Source organism: Podarcis muralis, chromosome 3 (assembly GCF_964188315.1).
Source record: "Podarcis muralis chromosome 3, rPodMur119.hap1.1, whole genome shotgun sequence".
In the NCBI taxonomy this organism is placed as follows: Eukaryota; Metazoa; Chordata; class Lepidosauria; order Squamata; family Lacertidae; genus Podarcis; species Podarcis muralis.
The window spans coordinates 17,808,414-17,829,041 of NC_135657.1; the positions used below are offsets into that span (position 1 = coordinate 17,808,414).

General features: G+C 46.1%; 1 long non-coding RNA gene and 1 pseudogene across 1 annotated transcript in view; both read right to left on the reverse strand.

Moving 5' to 3' along the window:
* LOC114594802 (uncharacterized) overlaps nucleotides 1–20,628 on the reverse strand; it is a 188,578-nt gene that overhangs the window by 64,979 nt on the left and 102,971 nt on the right. The window contains exon 3 of the long non-coding RNA XR_013392120.1: nucleotides 6,263–6,393. This is a non-coding gene — a long non-coding RNA (uncharacterized LOC114594802). The remainder of the gene's footprint in view (nucleotides 1–6,262; nucleotides 6,394–20,628) is intronic.
* LOC114594800 (reactive oxygen species modulator 1 pseudogene) lies at nucleotides 1,610–2,040 on the reverse strand (annotated as a pseudogene).

Genomic DNA, 20,628 nt, shown 5'->3' on the forward strand with positions numbered 1-20,628 from the left:
TGAGCTTCTGTTAGCAAAGCTGAAGTGGAACCAGTGCCAAAAAAACTCCTGAAAGGAAACACACCCTGTCTGGTAGCTCGCCTCCACACAGTAGGTGACGGTGAAGAAGGCTCAGCTGCAGAGGCAGGAAGGCAGCCCACACAGTGGCTAAAGCGTGAGTGTGTGTATTAGGTAGGACCTCAAAACAGAGGACGAGATCTTGGAATAAAATAATAATAATAATAATAATAATAATAATAATAATAATAATAATAATAATAATTTATTATTTATAACCCGCCCATCTAGCTGGGTTTCCCCAGCCACTCTGGGCGGCTTCCAACAGAATATTAAAATACAATAGTCTATTAAACATTAAAAGCTTCCCTAAACAGGGCTGCCTTCAGATGTCATCTAAAAGTCTGGTAGTTGTTCTTCTCTTTGACATCTGGTGGGAGGGCGTTCCATAGGGCAGGTGCCACTACCGAGAAGGCCCTCTGCCTGGTTCCCTGTAACTTGACTTCTCGCAGTGAGGGAACCGCCAGAAGGCCCTCGGCGCTGGACCTCAGTGTCCGGGCAGAACGATGGGGGTGGAGACACTCCTTCAGGTATACTGGACCGAGGCCGTTCAGGGCTTTAAAGGTTAGCACCAAAACTTTGAATTGTGCTCGGAAACGTACTGGGAGCCAATGTTGGTCTTTCAAAACCAGTGTTATGTGGTCTTGGCGGCCACTCCCAGTCACCAGTCTAGCTGCCGCATTCTGGATTAGTTGTAGTTTCCGGGTCACCTTCAAAGGTAGCCCCACATAGAGCACATTGCAGTAGTCCAAGCGAAAGGTCTAGGCTAGGAAGTCTAGGCTAGGACTTCCCTATGCGATGTGTTAGCTTTTCAAGCTGAGGATGCTTCTCCTCTGGGATAACAGGCACATATGTGACCGCCCCCCCCCCCCGTGCCCCACACTTTGAACTCATACAGTCCACACAGTCTGCATTGCATCGTATTCCCCTCAATATATAAATTGCCTCTAAGGAAGGAGATGGCATGAGGAGACAACAGGAGTATTTGCTGTTTGCTGCCATGGTTTGGCACCTCATGCCCAGGATTTTCTTCTTAAAAGCAGCGTTTAAGGAGAACAGGGTGGGGGTGGGGAGCAGCAGCAAATGATGAAAACCAATAAAGATTATTGAAACCAGCAGAACAGCCCGAAGTCTCTCAGCATAAAAATAAAGCAGGAGACTAAAAGATCTGAAAGGGAAGGGAAGTCATGGCCTGGTAGGGAAATGACATCAGAATTGGGCCCAGACAGGCCTCACCTGGGCAGAGCATTCAAAAGTCAGGGAGCCACAATCTACAAGGCCCTGTCTATCTCACTTCCCAAGATGGTGGTGGTGGGTCTTTGTTTGCACAAGCAGAAAAAAGGCCTCTGGTGACGATCTTAATTAATGTGCAGATTCGTGCAGGAAAAAGAGGTCCTTCAGATACCTGAGCCTCAAACTGTTTTGCATTTTTTTAATGATTCCTATAATTGATCATTAATTGAGGTCACATCCATGGAGATCCATTGTATACAGAGATTCCATTGCTTCTAAATCTCCACTGCCTTAGCCACTTTTGTTATGGAGAAAAAGATTTACAAACTCTTGCTACAGCAATAAAGGCCGAAACTTATTTTGATGGATTATTCAATCTTGGTGCTGAGATTTTTATTCTACTACATAGCAGAACTTCCAACCTGCAGGGGCACTGGTCTTCGTGATAGAAAAGTAACATTAACAGCGGATTCCCATGCCAATTGCCACAAATGTCCCAAAAGTTCCACCACTCTACAACATGGTTTGGCCAACACCACCCAACAGTCATCGCCCTCTCATGCCAAACCTGAGACAAGAAAATGTGTCGAACAGTGCACCTGCTGCCATACCAACAGCAAAGCCCACCATGAAGCCCATTTTCACTCTGTCAAAGCAACTAGGTTGGGATTGGCCATATGATCCCTCTGTCACAGGCACCTCGACCACTCCGTGTTTCGTTAAACCCGAGTTTCCCCAACTGTTTTGCATTTTAAAAGGTGGTGAGTTGCCTGATGCAACTCTCCCAAAAGTTATTGAGCTGGCTACTGCAGCAGCAGCGAGAGTTCCTGTGCGCCATTTTGGAGCCCATAAGTTTTTTTGTGGTTTTTTTTTTTACAAAGCCTTTTAAACATTTGTTTCTAGACTTTGGCTCACTGACTTCTTCAGGCTATGGAGAGGGTCTCCTCACAAGCCACGAGGACTTTCTAGCTCTCTCTTGCCATTTCCAGGTTTGAATTGATTGATTTCCTGGCGCCGCGCATATACGTGAGCGCAGGTGAATCAATCATGCGTAAGTGGCGGGTGCTTGTACAGTGGTACCTCAGGTTAAGTACTTAATTTTTTCCAGAGGTCCGTTCTTAACCTGAAACTGTTCTTAACCTGAAGCACCACTTTAGCTAATGGGGCCTCCTCCTGCTGCCACGCCACCAGAGCACGATTTCTGTTCTCACCCTGAAGCAAAGTTCTTAACCCAAGGTAATATTTCTGGGTTAGCGGAGTCTGTAACCTGAAGCGTATGTAACCTGAAGCGTATGTAACCCAAGGTACCACTGTACTTCATTAATTTTTGTAACGAGTGTCAAAGCAGGTTAAGCAGAGCAATTGATATCTGGACCAAAGTATACCCAGGGAGTGGGAAAACTGAGCAGGGATTTGCATCTGTATGGATGTTCCATACAGGGAAAGCCATTCCACTGTTAGCCTCTGGCCTGGCAATTCTCTGTTCTCCTGTTGTGTTAGGAAAGAATATCACTGTTTGTATGAACATCTTATTTATGAACATCTTATTTATCATATGAATAAACTCATATGAGGACAACGTTTGTAAAACCCCAAACCACCACCTTTTAAAAATACAGGGGACCTTGGAATTTCAGAAACAACACACACCGGATTGAGGTTTCTCTCTCTCTTTTTTAAAAGAATAAACAAAACATTTTTCTTCTTCACATGTTCTTTCCGTATCAGCTTCTCAAAAAAATCCCTTTACTCTTCAAGATCTGAGAAGACTGCAGGCTGGGTGTGTGGTGAGGGCGAAGGAAAGGATGTTATCATAAAGAAGAGCTGAGTGATTCATCTCTTCTACAGTCTGATCCTATATTCCTGATATCAATCTGCTCTACAAAGAAATGCCATTTAATGGAACAAATCACACCCTAGACCATTCGTCGAAGGACCAATGCTACAGGTGTATTTGGTCTCTGGGCAACTCCAAGACTCCAGCGGTCTCCATTTATGGGAGAGATTTCCAACAGTCTGGTTCCTGCCCCTGGTAAATTCTTGACCCTATTTTGGAAAATTTGGGCGGTGCCTTTGTAAAACACTTTTAGTGCGGCTTGTTAGAATTGCCATTCTGAAGGAATCCTTTTGAGTCTCTAGGTATCCTTCTCCCCGGGAAAGCGGGAAATGGAATATCCACCATCATTCTGGCTTTGAGATCTAACATAGGCAGAGGGGGACGCCAATGTTCCTGCTCTCTCAGAGGGAAGATAGGGTTCCAACCTCCAGATAGCAAAAATTCTGACACCTCAAACTAGATGTATCTGAGCATATACAAAGTGCCACTTTGCCAAAGGGAACCAAGCACTTTTAAGCATGTGTAGCACGCATTTGCCTTTGGCCAGGAAGCGGCAATCTTAAAATAAGCAAGTGCCTATTAGAATGCACTTGTGGGAGGGCGTTCCATAGGGCAGGTGCCACTACCGAGAAGGCCCTCTGCCTGGTTCCCTGTAACCTCGCTTCTCGCAGTGAGAGAACCGCCAGAAGGCCCTCGGCGCTGGACCTCAGTGTCCGGGCAGAATGATGGGGGTGGAGACACTCCCATAATAAGCAAGTGCCTATTAGAATGCACACAAGGGACGCAGGTGGCGCTGTGGGTAAAAGCCTCAGCGCCTAGGGCTTGCCGATCGAAAGGTCGGCGGTTCGAATCCCCGCGGCGGGGTGCGCTCCCGTTGCTCGGTCCCAGCGCCTGCCAACCTAGCAGTTCAAAAGCACTCCCGGGTGCAAGTAGATAAATAGGGACCGCTTACTAGCGGGAAGGTAAACGGCGTTTCCGTGTGTGGCTCTGGCTGGCCACGTGACCCGGAAGTGTCTCTGGACAGCGCTGGCCCCCGGCCTCTTGAGTGAGATGGGCGCACAACCCCAGAGTCTGTCAAGACTGGCCCGTACGGGCAGGGGTACCTTTACCTTTACCTTTATTAGAATGCACAGAGCTTCTCTTCTAAACATGAAAGGGTACATTAATTTATTTCATGTCAATGAATCTTAGAAAAAGCAGAGAAGTGACACACATGAGCTCATGTCGTACATGCAGACAACTGGGCTTTACGTTCTCCAGTTCCAGCAACTGGGGAAAAGGGGGGGGGGGGGAGAGACTCTTGATTGAGTGAGCAAAATCCTGCTGGTGAGAAAACTGTGAATCAGCTCTGCACCCACTACCTGCTTTCTCTGTTTCATGAGGCCACTGGTGGTCTCAACCTCCACACCATGACCGCTGTACTGTGCTCACTGTTCTCATATAAATGCCTCAAAAGGAGCGGGGAAGAGTACAGTTGTACCTTGGTTATCGAACGGAATCCGTTCCAGAAGTCCGTTCAACTTCTGAAAACGTTCGAAAACCAAGGCACGGCTTCCGATTGGCTGCAGGAATTTCCTGCACTCAATTGGAAGCCACAAAAGCCACACCAGACATTCGGCTTCCAAAAAAAGTTCACAAACTGGAACACTTACTTTTGTGGTTTGCGGCGTTCGGGAGCCAAAACATTCGAGTCACAAGGCGTTCAAAAACCAAGTTATGACAGTATTCCCAAAGCCAAGGGGGGAGCAGGAGGGAGCTGCCCCCCCAAATCAAGTTAATCAATAAAAACACTTAACTAACTGAGGTTCTGCCCCCCCCCCATGAAGCCTGCCCCCCATAAATGCTGGCTACGCCCATGATGTTCCATAAGGCAATTAAAAGGCACGAAAGGTAAAACAAGTCACATATTCTTGGGCCTATCGCCTTTGTTTGCTCGTTTGTTTACTTATTTGTGCCACATTTCTTAGCAGTGTACAAGCGTGGAGATAAAATTAGCACAACACAGAACTACAATGTAAAAACCAACGAATAAATGTAATGAAATACAACAGAAAATATGAACCCGGAAAGCTAAAAGCAGGAAGTTCTTCACCCGGCGCTGAAAGGCCTGTCATGTTGACAACCAGGTGTGCATCCCTTATAGAGGTTGTTACAAGTCAGGGGGCCAACACAGAAAAGGATCTCTCTTTTGCAGAAGGCACAGCATACCTCTGCTAGAGAGAGTACTTGGAACAAGGCCTTTCCTGAAGGCATAGGTCTTCAGGTATTTTGGTGCCAAGCCATCTAAGACTTTAAAAAGATAACCACCAGCACCTTAAACTGGGCTCAGAAGTCCATAGGCTGCCAAAACAAATCTTTCAAAACCTTGAGATTCCATCCCTATGAACAAGATAATGTTTGGAAAAATGCAGAGGCAACAAATTGTGGAAACTGTTCTTGGCTATCCACAAGACACTACTATCCTAGCCACTTACTGTATACAACTAGGGGGGTGGGGTGGGAAGTGTGTTCCTCCAGATGTTAGACTTCAACTCCCATCATTTCCAGCACAGCCCAGCCAATGGTCAGGAATGATGGGATTTGTAGTCCAGCAACAACCAGAGAGCCACAGACTTCCTGTTTCTGCTGTATAAGCTCCTGTTTAGCCAAACACCACCTTATAGTCTTCGCTCACTTACTGCCAAGCACTTACCAATAAGCACCATTTAAATCAGCAGAACAGAAGACTAAATGACTAGAGGCTTCTTAAAAAAGAAAGAAAGCAACTACTGCCAACTGACTCATGAAATGACAGTTCTGTAACTTCCAAAAACACAGCTCCCGCTCCCAAATTTTTACGTGAGTTGATGCAAGGTCTCCCGGTTCAAGGACGTAGCCCTGATAATGTGCTGTGACCTCATTCTATTATATTAGCACACAGCTGAAACTGTACCATTAGTAACAAGATCAGCCATTTCCTTGGGAGCAATTAGCCCAGGTTCCTTGTTGATTGACATGCCATCTGTGTGTGTGTGTGGGTTGTTGTTTTTTTCCAGACGAGGAAAAGCAACTCCATTTCGTGCCCCCCCCCTTGACGTTGCTGCACTAATGTGCACCCTCCTGCACTTCGTGATATTTTTAGCCACGCAGAAGTACCTCTTTTGAAATAGCTGCTGTTTCCCAGGCAGTGAGGAGAGAACCGCTTGTTCTGGGTGAAAGCATGTGGTTTGGAGACATGGCATGATGCAAGACAAGGCAACGGGACCTGTGTGCATCAGCAGGATGACCTGAAAACCAGAAAAGGGAAAAATAATTAAATGTGGCGGGCAAAGCATTGGCTTGCAGATTCAAACTTCATTAATCGGAACCACGTTGATTAAGTACCCACAACTCTGGGTTCATGACCAGGGCATCGAACAAGACAAAACTCAAGAGCTGGCTAAGGGCCAGTTCAGGCATTAAATAACAACAAACCCAAGTGTGTAACTCAGTGTAATGCCCAAGTATTATTATTATTACCATTATTATTATTATTATTATTATTATTATTATTATTATTACAATTTGTATTGTACATCCGTAGACCTCAGGGCAGTTCACAACATAAAATTACAATATAAAAAACACAAAAATACATAACAAAAACATGACAAACCACATTTTGAAATTTTGTACTAATTTGTCTTCTTTCTCGTTATAGTGCTTTAGACACTGTTTAGCTATGAAAATGGGTCTAAAATATTTTAAATAAATTACATCTATATGGTGTACGCTCAAGAATGAACCATAACCAATCACCGTATGATACTTAGATTTCCAAACACCTCTTTTCACATCTACATTTTACATTTTTAGGTTGAGTCCGTCGAGAAGCCCCTGAGGGCAGAAGTACGAATCATTATGATTAGTGGAGGAGGCCAGAGCTCAGAATCTGAGCACATGCATTTTATGCAGAAGATTGCAGGATCAGACCTTGGTATCTCCAGATTAAAAGAATCGGGTACGGGACTTACATTCACATGTGGTGGAGGTGTAAATATGTACAAATTTTTTTTGGCAAAGGGTGTTTAAGCAGATAACAGAAATCACTGGGTTAAAGCTGACCGAAAGTCCAGAGGTAGCATAATTATCAATTTATGACGGGGTGGAAGGTTCGCAGGCTATGAAGGACTTGCTCACAAATTTATTGACAGTTGCATGAATTATGATAGCTAGGAAGTGGAAGGGGCAAGCAGAATATAAAATGGAAGCATGGCATAACGAGGTGTGGGATTTGGCTATTAATGATAAATTAACATGTGCTATTAAGGTATGACGGGGAATGTGCAGGAGAAATGATTCTGAGGAGATATGGAAGGTGTTTGTGTAATTTATGCTGTTAAAACGGAAAGGGGTCAAACCATTGCAAGAAGTGTTGAAATTTTGGGAGGTTGGATAGTTACAATAGAATGGTCCCGGGGATGGGTTGCACACTTTTTTATAATTTATTTATTATTATTACTTTTCCGTAAGTAAATAAATAAATAAATAAATAAATAAGCCAGCCAGCCAGCCAGCTAGCGGGTGATGAGGAAAGGCTCTCTGCCAGAGACCCTGGTCATCCACTGCTAGTCTGAGTAGGCAGCTGGGAAAATGGTCTGACCCACAGCAGGTTCCTTTCTTTATCTCTATTTGTGAGGGCGGGCATAGTAACAGGTGTGCTCACACAGCAGTTATTAAGGGGATCCGGTGAATATCCCTGCACACCAAACCTGTCTGGCGCAAGAGGGCTTAGCTGTTTTCCTGCCCATCCACAACACTGACAGGTGTGATGGAGAGCTCACCTCAAAAGGTCTGCTTATCGCTTTTTCCTGTTGCAGCATGGGAAATGACCAAGGACATAAGGAAAGGGTACTTCCACCATTTCTTTTTCGATGCTGATATCATCTGTGGCACCTATTGCTACCTTCCTCCAGCCCCCACTGCCAGAGCACCTATGTCTGCAGGATGTTGGGCAAGCTTTTCCCAACTTGGAGATGCAACGGGGGGGGGGGGGGCCTGCATCTGTTGATTTTCGGCTTGTAGCTCAGAAACAATGATAAGCTTTGCCTGCCGCAAGGGCAGCTTTATCCCTGGAGAGTTTGGTGAGCAGCCTCAAATCTTACCAGCACCTGAGTGCAAATACAGTCAAACCTTGGTTCCTGAACGGCTTAGGTGACGAACAAATTGGCTCCCAAACGCCAAAAATCTGGAAGTAAGTGTTTCGGTTTTCGGAAACTAAACGTCTTGCGCGGCTTCCGCTTGAGTGCAGGAAGCTCCTGCAGCCAATTAGAAGCCTCACCTTGGTTTTTGGACTGTTTTGGGAGTCGAACAGACTTCTGGAGAGGATTAAGTTCAAGAACCAAGGTTTCACTGCACTTACACAGAGGGTGTGTGCATATACCACCGGTTTAGGAAGCAGTGTACGCACAGCGTTAAATGCAACCTATATCAATATTGTTGTTTCTTATGAAATGCTGCATTTGGCATGCTTTACCCCAAACCAACTTAAATCTGAATTGAGGGAAAGAATGGCCTAGCTGCATTTTGAGCCACTGACGCGCACACAGCCCTGGCAAAAGCGAATTCAGCAGTTTAATTATGCGCTGAACAGAAGAAGTAGTATTTTTCACTCTATAAGACGCAACAGGCCACAAGACGCACCTAGTTTTTGGAGGAGAAAAACAAGGAAAAAAAATATTCTGAATCCCAGAAGCCAGAACAGCAAGAGGGATCGCTGCGCAGCCTGCATTCGCTCCATAAGACACACACACACATCCCCCCTTACTTTTTAGGAGGGAAAAAGTGAGTTATAGAGCAAAAAACACAGTACTTTCTTTTGCCTGTTCCGAATCTTCCAACATTCATCTCCATTGGATGGCCCCAGGTTCCACTGCTATGGGGGAAGGAAAACTTCTCTCTAGCCACCTTATTCACAACGTGAATAACCTTAGACACCTCTATCATGCCTGAGAATCCCAGCCTGAGATAGCAAAAATGAAGCAGAGATGTTGGAAAAGGATGTCCCCTGGGCTAACAAATTTCTAGGCACCTTTTGCTCAGCACGTCAAGTTCACAAAGGCCCGTAAATAAACGTCACGAACCAAGCCAGCTTCAAAAACATTTTGAGATTTGTTCTAATGATGAACGAAACCACTTTCCTCCTTTCTTCTCTCCTCCCCGCCAGCCCTCCCTAGGACAGAGAAGGGAAGGGGATGGTTTCGAGGGGGGGGGGCGGACTCTGCTAACGGAAAAATACATTTTAGAGGGATCCTTGCCAGGCAACCATATGCACATCTGCTCTTAACGGGTTTCAGCTGAAACTACTGAAAATATACATGGGTCTATTTATATGGAACAGCTTGTATACATGATAAGATTACAATTTGGAGGATAACAATGGGCTTAACTATGGAAAAAGTAAGCCTTTTAAAACTCCTTTTCCACACATGCCCGTAACATTTTACCACATATGTTGTTGAGGGGGACCAAAATTTGTTGAGAATTAAGGAAATCTCTGCATTTCTAGATTAGTGGCAAACAAATTCAAGATGTTCCTTCCAGCATCTTTCTGCCAGCACTTAACTCCTTATTTACTGTAGGATTCCTAGGGAGCGACAACTTCCATCGGTCTGAGGTGACCGTGAAGGAAATGGGTCAAAACCAACCGAATTCGTATTTCAAAAATGTCTGCGCAGCCTTGTTCTACAGTCAGCATAGATTGCATGGACATTAAGCTGAAACTCTTGGCTCCATAGAGGTGGGGAAACTTTTACAGCATGAGGGCCATGTTCCCTTCTGATTAGCCTTCCAAGGGCCACAGGTAAGTGGTGGGCGGGGCCAAAAGCAAAAGTGAGCACAGCAATGTGTGCAAATTTTATCTTTGTACAGCAGGCTCATTTCCACATACCCCTCCCTATCATCCATTATGACAAGCAAGAGTTCAGGGACACGTTCCAGTCAGGCAAAAACTCTTGGGGTACAAAGGAGGGTCAGTTTCAGAGGACTGGAGGGCCATATTCAGTTCCTGGGTCTGAGGCTCCATGTCACTAAACAAGTGTGCTAGTTGTAAAAAAGGTAAAGGTAAAGGACCCCTGGACGGTTAAGTCCAGTCAAAGGCGACTATGGGGTTGCGGCGCTCATCTCACTTTCAGGCTGAGGGAGCTGGCATTTGTTCACAGACAGCTTTCCAGGTCATGTGGCCAGCATGACTAAGCCGCTTCTGGCGCAACGGAACACCGTGACAGAAACCAGAGCGCACGGAAACGCCGTTTACCTTCCTGCCACAGCAGTACCTATTTATCTACTTGCACTGGTGTGCTTTCAAACTGCTAGGTTGGCAGGAGCTGGGACAGAGCAACAGGAGCTCACTCCGTTGCAGGGATTCAATCAGCAAGCCCAAGAGGCTCAGTGGTTTAGACCACAGCGCCTGTCCACACAGTTACTCAAGAACAACAGTGGCATACTAGAGGCTCTTCACATACCCTCCAACATTTCTCTGATGAAAATAGGCATGTCCTATTCCATTATCCATAATTATTATTTAAACCCCAACCATCTAACTGCATTGCCCCAGCCACTCTGGGCAGCTTCCAACAGATATAAAATCATAATAAAGCATTGAACATTAAAAACAAAAACATCCCTATACACGGCTGCCTTCAGATGTCTTCTAAAAGTTGTATAGTTTCTTATCTCCTTGGCTCAGAGCTCACATAACTCCATACCCTCCAACATTTCTCTGGTGAAAATAGGAACGTCCTAAGGAAAAGAGGGACATTCCAGGATCAAATCAGAAGCTGAGATGGCTTCTGCAAATCCAGGACTGTCCCTGGAAAATAGGAGAACACTTAGAGGGTCTGCAGGTGCAATCCAGATGGTGACTTGCTATGTAGCATGACAGCCACTACATGAAGCAGTTGCTGTGTGTGTGTGTGGATTATGTTGGGAATTTGTTGCTTGCTACAGCCATGTGGCATTCAGAAATCTGGAATACACACAGTGACTATAGAGGTCGCCAAGGCACTGGCATTGTGGTCAACGAACAGGATTGCACCTACAGATTTGGGGACAGGATGTTAACGAAATCAGGACGGCCTCATTTATCAATAAGGACTGACACCTACATTAAGAGGTTCATTTACCTGTCGTATGTACCAGTTATAAATCTCTAAGTGGCTTACAAGTAGAAATTAAAACCATACAATGCACATAAAACATAAACTTGAAATCTAATGCGGACTCAAACCAGAGCGAATCTGCCAACAGAGAATGACATCAGAATAAACGATCTCTAAGAGGAGGAGTAAAAGACTGAAAATCCCAGCAAAAGAACTCACTCCCTGCGGATGTTTGCCACATTTCTTTAATTCTTTATTACATTTAAATCTCATCTTTCCTCCAAGGAGTTCCAGGTGACGTACAAGGTTCTCCCCTCCCCATTTTACCTCACAACGCCCAAGTGAGGCTGAGAGCAAGTCACCCAAGCAAGGAATTTCACCTGGGTCTCTTCAACCGCAGTCCAATTCTACTACTACAATGCACCACCTATTTATTTCAGGTGTACCATGCTTCACAATATTTATCCCACAGCACTTCACCATGTAATTTGAAACAAAATGGTAATAAAATATACAATTAGCTAATTAAAGGTAATAAGACAAACCATATAATTTGCACAGCTCCCAAATTAAAATAGCAGCAAAATCCAGCACGGCAGCAACTTCAGTTACAGTGTTTGGAACTATGTACCGGTATGTAATTCGCTTCCCAGTACTATTTGAAAGTGCAAACTATTGGAATGCCTGAAAGTATAAAAAAAAGTCTTAACCTGAAGGATAATGCCATGAGCACCAGGTGAGTCTCCCTTAGATCTCTCCTTTAGTCTCACTTGCATGATATCTGATGGTTCTCTTTTACCAACTTGATAAGGAACAAAAGTTTTGTGTCAAGAAGAAGAAGAGTTTGGATTTGATATCCCGGCTTTCACTCCCTTTAAGGAGTCTCAAAGTGGCTAACATTCTCCTTTCCCTTCCTCCCCCACAACAAACACTCTGTGAGGTGAGTGGGGCTGAGAGACTTCAGAGAAGTGTGACTGGCCCAAGGTCACCCAGCAGCTGCATGGGGAGGAGCGGAGACGCGAACCCGGTTCTCCAGATTACGAGACTACCACTCTTAACCACTACACCACACTGGCTCTCAAAAAGGCTGCCTGAATAATTTGACTATCTTTCATTACCCAACACCTGTACAGTGGTACCTCAGCTTACATACACTTCAGGTTACATACGCTTCAGTTTACAGACTCTGCTAACCCAGAAACAGTGCTTCAGGTTAAGAACTTTGCTTCAGGATGACAACAGAAATTGGGCTCCGGCGGTGCGGTAGCAGCGGGAGGCCGCATTAGCTAAAGTGGTGCTTCAGGTTAAGAACAGTTTCAGGTTAAGTACGGACCTCCGGAACAAATTAAGTACTTAACCTGAGGTACCACTGTACTTCCTACTAAAATAAAACCTTATCTTGGCATTTTGTACATATTGGGTTGTATCCAAAGGAGAGCTAAGTGACTTGTTCCATTAGTGCAAGGATTTCTGCTTGCGCAACAAAACTCCTTTCCCCTTCTCCTCCCCAATCTGCTCTATGGGTTCCCCCAACGCTCCGGAGCAGATTTGAGGAGGGTGCAGGTTGTGGGTGCTTAGGAAGATAGGAAGAAACAGTTCTGTTGCACAAGTGGAACTCCTTGTGCTGCTGCAACACGTTGAGGCAATGGGAATTATCCCGCTAAGAATCCTTGCACCTATCATGTAAAGAATGCCAGTATTACTATCCCAATTTTTCAGACAACAAGAGGCTATGGCAGATCCACATGTTGCTTCCAGATGCGCTGTTTACTGAGCATTCCTTCTGCTTTGTTTGCAAAAGGGGTTATATGGAATTGCTTTCCCAGAGCTTCCAGTGCGCTTTCCCATCACTTTCCTTATCTGAAAACATTCCCTTTGTGTGGGGCAGAAGCAGGTTTGTTGCACTGGAATGCCAACTTTAATTGAGCAACCTCAATTTGCTGGTACCCCTCAGGCAGCAAAATATCTTGCGCCAACCCTCAACCCTACAGATTAAATAGAAAGTTACTCAGATCTGTTCAGAAAGTGGCAAGGTTAGGATAAATTTAACCAAGAATGCTTTGCACCCTCCCGCAGTTATGAGTCCCGGGGTTCTTTCGGAAATGCCAAGACGGCTACAGGGCTGCTATGCCCTGTTTTCCTTTGATAGTCCTCTCTGAAAGTGTGGGTTAATATCATGTCCTCTGTTCTTACACAAAACTTGGCACGGCAGAATTCAAATGCGCCACATGAAGTGGAGGTATTAAAATTGTGCTATCAGAGACAATAAAGTGAAATTGCCATCTAACAAATGCTTTAAGGAGGTCTGACATAACCAGAGCAGATTTTTCATTTCCCACTACACCCTGCTGCGGATCTTCACCTGCCTTATTAAATCATAAAGTCCCTTTTTAATAAGTGACCCAGTGGAAAACAATAGTGAATGACAAGTTTCATTAGATTTGGATTTTTTTCCCCTCCAGATGCGAGCGGAGGGTAGAAAGTGCACATTATTTGTTTTCTTTACAGCGCTATTTGTGTGTGTGTGTGTGTGTGTGTGTGTGTGTGTGTGTGTGTGTTTCCCCCCTCACCCTGCAAATTTGGTTACATTGGTTTTTAAAGGTACAACAGAAATTGGTTTTATGTTAAGTCCCAACCACATGTAATTATAGAAGTAATAGCTCTGCATAGCTGGAGACAAGACAAAAGGCTTTGCTTATTTTTCAGAGAGTTGAAGGCAAGTTTAGAGAGGGATCGCTGTCCTTGATGTGAACACCAATTCCACGTTTACCTCTGGTAAAGAGGGAATGCAGGTTTTTCTGCGGTTTCAAAATCCTGCCAAACCTACCTCTTTATCAGAGTTGGCAGTGGGACACACACAAAAAGGAGACGTGGTTCTATCACAGGAACAGAAGCTTCTCTCAAACCACGTTAAACTTTCTCCAATGCTATCCATCCAGCAATTTTCCTAATGTCTTTGCAGAGAACGCTTTCAAGAAACGGGTGCTGCGATGGGTGAATGGGGAGGAGGGGGCGGAATGATTAAAAAGCCGTTATAATAAGGAAAGACTGGGGAAAGTAGGTCAAAAAGTACTGATAGCATTTTTATTGTCTCTCAAGGCACTAAGTAACTGCGTGCCCGTGGGAACGGTGCCCTCGGAACTGGCGAACTGTAGCTCGCCAGATTTCTACAGCCTGTTCGGCAGACGCTGTCCTTCCGGTGGCAGAGTTATTAGTGCTGAAAGGAAGCAGTAGTGGGGTCATCTCGCCCATCTCGTTGCATCACGGTATGATTTATTTCATTATCCTTAAGCCATCCCTGATAGATGGTGCATGTCAAGTTGAGATGGTGATGTCACAACCTCCTCATGTTTCCTGTTCCGTTTCGCTAACCATTCTAATAACTACGGTGGTCTCTCTCTCTCTCTCTCCCCCGCTACACGGCAGCGTCAGCTGTTGCCGCTTGCCGCATTCATTGTTGAGCTTGGTGCTGCCTTTGTGAGCAAATAACTGCTTTTATTAGAAGCCACCCATACTTTATTTGTGGAGGAGATCTCAATCTTTTTGTCTAGACTTAATGGGTGACTTAACTGGAGCTCTGCCATAGATTTCAGCGGAGGGAGACTTCCCCCTGTTTTGACGGCACAGACGGTGAATAAAGGATCCACCGACTGGCAACTGGAGTCTCTGGGTGAGGACCTCCAGGCCATTGTTTATAGACCCAGGCAGGATAAAAAGGAAATGGGCCAGATTCTGTACCCATACCCCAGTCCATTTAGATTGAATTGATGTGATTTCTTACAGCAGCCTTCCTCAACTAGGTGCCCTCCAAATGTTTTGGCCTACAACTCTCATAAACCCCGACTGTTGGTGATGCTGGTTGGGGCTGATGGGAGATGAAGTGCAACATCATTTGGAGAGCACTAGGTTGGGGAAGGTTCTGTTTCCCTCCCACAGTGTGAATTAGTTTTTGTAAAAGCAGCAACAACCTGACCTGATGTCACAAAACAGCTAGCTCAAAGGGATGCCCTTGCAAGACATGGGCTGCTTTTTACATCAGCACAGAGTACCGTATTTTTCGCCCTGTAGGACGCACTTTCCCCCCTCCAAAAATGAAGGGGAAATGTGTGTGCTTCCTATGGGGCGAATGCAGGCTTTCGCTGAAGCCTGGAGAGCGAGAGGGGTCGGTGCACACAGACCCCTCTCGCTCTCCAGGCTTCAGGAGAGCCCCGTCGCCAGCCCCGCAAACTCGGGGGACAGCGGGAGGCGCAGCACGCCTTTCCCGCTGTCCCCTGACTTGGCTAGAAGGCTGGCAGAGGGCTTTCCCCTCCTCCAGCCCTGCAAGCTCCCAGAGCGATGCCAAAGCTGCACGCAGCTTCGGCATGGCTCTGGGTCCCATTCTGGGGGCTGGGGGAGGGGGAAGCTCCGCTTTCCCCTCCTCCAGCCCCGCAAGCTCCCAGAGCAATGCCAAAGCTGCACGCAGCTTTGGCATCGCTCTGGGTCCTGTTCTGGGGGCTGGCGTCGGGGGAAGCCCGAGCTTTCCCCGCCCCAGCCCCGCGCCTTGGGGGGGGGGAATCATTTTTTTTCCTTTATCCCCCCCCCCCAAATCTAGGTGCGTCCTATGGGCCAGTGCGTCCTATAGGGCAAAAAATACGGTAGGTAGAGGACAAGGATCTAGAGATTACACTCAGAGTGGCCAAATTCTGTGCGACTGCCAAAAAACCTAGGGAACAAGCTGTACTACCAAAATGATTAAGGTTCTAAATGATAATTTTAGGTTATATTTTAGTGATCAAGATTTAATATATATTTTTAACTGCCGCTATATCTGAATTGTCTCTGTTATACCCAATTGCAATTCAATGTATTCCTGTTGTGTTTTATGATTTTCCTGATATTGTAAGTGACTGGTCTGTGACCGTAATAATAAAATTCTCATCAGCATAGAGTCTAACCATGTGCTTTGCCCTCTCTTCTTCCTCTTGATGTGAATTGCAGCAAATTGCATGACGTGACATCACCAAGTGCATGCGGTGACATCATCGTTCTGTGTTGATGGGAGCAGGAGTGTTGGTTGCTGCTGCTGGAAGGGGCTTGGGGCAATGGTTACTCCCCTCACCGGCCCTTCCCTTGGAGATGCAAGAAGAAGAAGAAGAAGAAGAAGAAGAAGAAGAAGAAGAAGAAGAAGAAGAAGAAGAAGAAGAAGGAGGGTCTCATCAGTATTCATGAAAAAATGAGAAAACGTAGAAAATCATGCAAGTGTAGGATTAATACTTCAAGTATAAAGGTAAAGGTAAAGGGACCCCTGACCATTAGGTCCAGTCGTGACCGACTCTGGGGTTGCGGTGCTCATCTCGCTTTATTGGCCGAGGGAGCCAGCGTACAGCTTCTGGGTCATGTGGCCAGCATGACTAAGCCACTTCTGGTGAACCAGAGCAGCACATGGAAATGCCGTTTACCTTCCCACCGGAGCAGTACCTATTTATCTACTTGCACTTTGACGTGCTTTCGAACTGCTAGGTTGGCAGGAGCAAGGACCGAACAACGGGAGCTCACCCCGTCGTGGAGATTCGAACCGCCAACCTTCTGATTGGCAAGTCCTAGGCTCTGTGGTTTAACCCACAGCACCACCCGCGTCCCTCAACTTCAACTATATCAAACATTAAAATATCTGAATTGGTAAGGAAGAATCTGTAATGCATGCTTTAGCTGAGATTCCTGCACTGCATGGGGTAGGACTTGATGACCCTCAGGGTGCCTTCCAATTCTACAATTCACACACACACACACACACACACACACACACATTTCAAGCATCACCCTCCTCCTTCTCATGGCGATCAATTACAATTATTTCCCTCTTCAATACAAAATGAAAGAGGATATGACCTTCGTCCTTGGAGACTGACAGCATCTCCCTGGAGATTTCTGTGGGCTAGACAAAACAGAGCAGGGAGCTATAATTTGGCCAGAAGTCCGTACAACCCCCCTCTCCCAATTTTATTTCATAATGGTTCAGACAGGAAAACATAGGAAGCTGCCTTATACTACGTCAGCCCACTGGTCCATCAAGCTCAGTACTGTCCATGGAGAGACCATGGACCTTCTGCATGCAAAACAGATGTTCTACTACCAAGCTATGACTGGAAGGCCTGGCAACCCCATCCAAAGTGTGTTTGATTGCAACTAAGTCCCCAATGCCTCTTTCTTCCACTAAGGGTTCATATTGGGAACGCAACCTAGTAGGTAGCCATTGGTTCCATGAGCTTTCCATCTACCTGAGCAGATTTTAAGGGATGGCCGGGTGGTGGGGGTGGTGGTGGAGAGAGACAGGGAGAGAAATAGGATTCGCACAATCTCTTCCTTCGCAATTTACTGCCTCGACTCTGACATTTACAGCATTATTGCCTTCGGTTTACAAGTTGAATATTTACACAAATGGATTTAGGTCAAGACGAAGGGCAGGCTTTAAATGTCCCGTGACCATTTGCATTCTGAGCACGTTCCCCACCGTGGCAGATCTCCCGATTAACCCCCCAAATGCCAGCATCTGCCGTATCGCTGGAGGCATAATTACGCAGGGCCCTAATCCATAACGCTGCTCCTTGCATATATACCATTGCGTGCCGTCAGTCTCCCACAGAGTTAACAAGGAAAGGGCCTAACCATAGCCATGGGAGGAGATATATATTTAACATACAATAAGCAAAGCAAGCAAAATTAAAGAGAGGTAATTATATGGAGCAAACGGCCTTTCTTCTCAAAGGATAGCAGGATGTGCATAAATCCGAACTCTGCAAGCCGCGTTTTGAAACATTTGTGCAGCTAAGAATAGGGTGGCCACTTTCTTCTCTGCTCCTGTACCTTTAACAGCTGCCTGGGACTTCGGCTGAAGTTATTCCTGGCATGGGGGAAAGAAAGCTTCACCTGTTTGTACATAACAGGCAGCTGCTAAAGACACAGGAGCAAGGCGATGAAAAAGTACGGTATATGGCGGCATTAGCTCAGTGGGTAGAGCACGAAACTCTTAATCTCAAGTTTGTGGGTTTGAGCCCCACGTTGGGTGAATGATAGCTGTATTGCAGGGGGCTGGATTAGACGATCCTCGTGGTCCCTTCCATAGAGCCAACTCTAGGGCTCTATGGTTCTATGGTTAGCCACATGCCCCTCCATAGCCTCTACCGCTTGTCCTTATTTCAAAAGTCAGTCCACAGTCACTTGTAAGATGGATCAGACCAAAGACCCAAATAAATCCAGCTTTCTGCTGTCAGCATTCATCTAGATGACAATGGGAAGCAAGACATGGGCGCAATAGCTCTTCCCCGTTACTTGTGCACCCAGCACATTGCCTCTGATCCAGAAAAAGGCCCGTTCTCATGTTACCACCCTCCGAACCTCTCGCTGTGGGGAGGCACATGAAGAAGAGCCTCTGATTATGATTGCCGGGTCGAAGTAGGTTCATAGGGAGAGAGGTAGTCCTTGAGGTGTTGAGTTTTATAGGTCAAAAGCATCACTTTGAATTGGGCCCAGAAACTAATCAGCAGCCTGTGCAGTCGGGCCAGGATGGGAGTAATGCGCTCGAACCGTCTAGTCCTGGTGAGCGACCTGGTTGCCAAATTTTGCACTGGCTGAAGTTGCCAATTCATATTCAAAGGCAGCCCCATGTATAATGCATTGCAGTAATCTATGAGAGCTCAAGCCAGGAAACAGTAACCATCTTGAACACTTTCATCCTTCTTTCGCTATACCCACTAATAATGCCTTGCTTCATGATCAAAGGGGGGATGCAGGTGGCGCTGTGGGTTAAACCACAGAGCCTAGGAATTGCTGATCAGAAGGTCGCGGTTCGAATCCCCACGACGGGGTGAGCTCCTGTTGCTCTGTCCCTGCTCCTGCCTACCTAGCAGTTCGAAAGCACGTCCAAGTGCAAGTAGATAAATAGGTACCGCTCCGGCGGGAAGGTAAACGGCATTTCCGTGCGCTGCTCTGGTTTGCCAGAAGCTGCTTAGTCATGCTGGCCACATGACCCGGAAGCTGTACACTGGCTCCCTCGGCCAATAAAGCAAGATGAGCGCCGCAACCCCAGAGTCAGCCACCCCAAAGTCAGGGGCCCCTTTACCTTTACCTTTTACATGATCAAAGGAATCTCTGGTTCTAGTATTGTAAAGAGAGGAAGAAAAAGTTCTCTCTTATCTACTCTATCTCAGGAACACTTTCACGCACCTCGAATCACGTCCCACCTCCCCTCTCCTCTGTGCTCCCCGCCACCCCCCACAACAGCCCCCGAAGATCTCGCTCAATAACTGCGGGCCAAGCTGCCGCAAGTTGGGCTCATGCTAAAACCATCACGCGGGCTCTCCAACACATGCGGAACTCTTCACAGATCTGTGTGACCGACATTCCCATCCTGCCAGCTGGAGCGAGTTCACTGGCCTTAGCTGCACACTTTGCTTCCACTGTACAAAGCAGACAGCATTTTTTCCTCGAGTCTTCCAGTTCCCCACACGCTATATCCTGGCCGGGAGCCTATGTCAGTACACAGCAACTCCATTCAGATAACACAGAGGCCAGGATAGCACACAGGCCGCTCCAGGCACAAGACACCGCTAAGCTCCCCGAATGTTGTAAAACGGGTCAGATTAGGATAAGGCAAACACACACTGATGATGTTAACCAGCCATTGCTTTGGCCACCTGCCAGGTGACACCTAGTTTATTTCTGCATTAAAAGGTGCTCTGCCAACTTTGGAACTGGTTCTGCTTTGCAGTAATTGAAGTAGTATAAAGCAACATTCTTCTTGTTGATACAGACGTGATCTGTATTGTTTTCAATAATTGAAACACATGGTTCGTATCAACAGTGTAGCTTGTGGTTGATGCATTTGGGGCGGGGGGGGGGTGGCAGGGAGGAAGAGATCACAAAGTTTATTCAGCTTACACAGATCTGAGTATTCTCTTCTGAGTTCCAGCTCTCGGAGAGTCTTAGCAATTTCATCTCACTCAGCAGAAAGTATCCGGACCGTGCCAAATGGGACACTCTGCAGATTACAGCGTCCAAATGGGACACTTTTTAGATTAAAGTGTCCAAAACTACGGTTCCTTGATGAGTTTTAAGTTTCTCCAATTTGTCCTTTTAAGGATTACATGCTAAATGGGGGGGGGAGGGGTTTTAAAATAGCCATCCATGTAGAATGAAAATGAACTTGTGTCAGATCCACCCCACCCAAGAACATGGGTTATGTATTCAGGTTGCCTCCATGCATTGATCATTGAAGTCTGAACTTCTAAGCTAATGTGCAGGTAGACTAGGGGGCATTTGCTATTATCACCATTCAGATGGCACAGGCAAAGCAACGGCTTTGTAGAGTGTTGAAGGCACCACTATCAATTCTGGTAAACAGATATT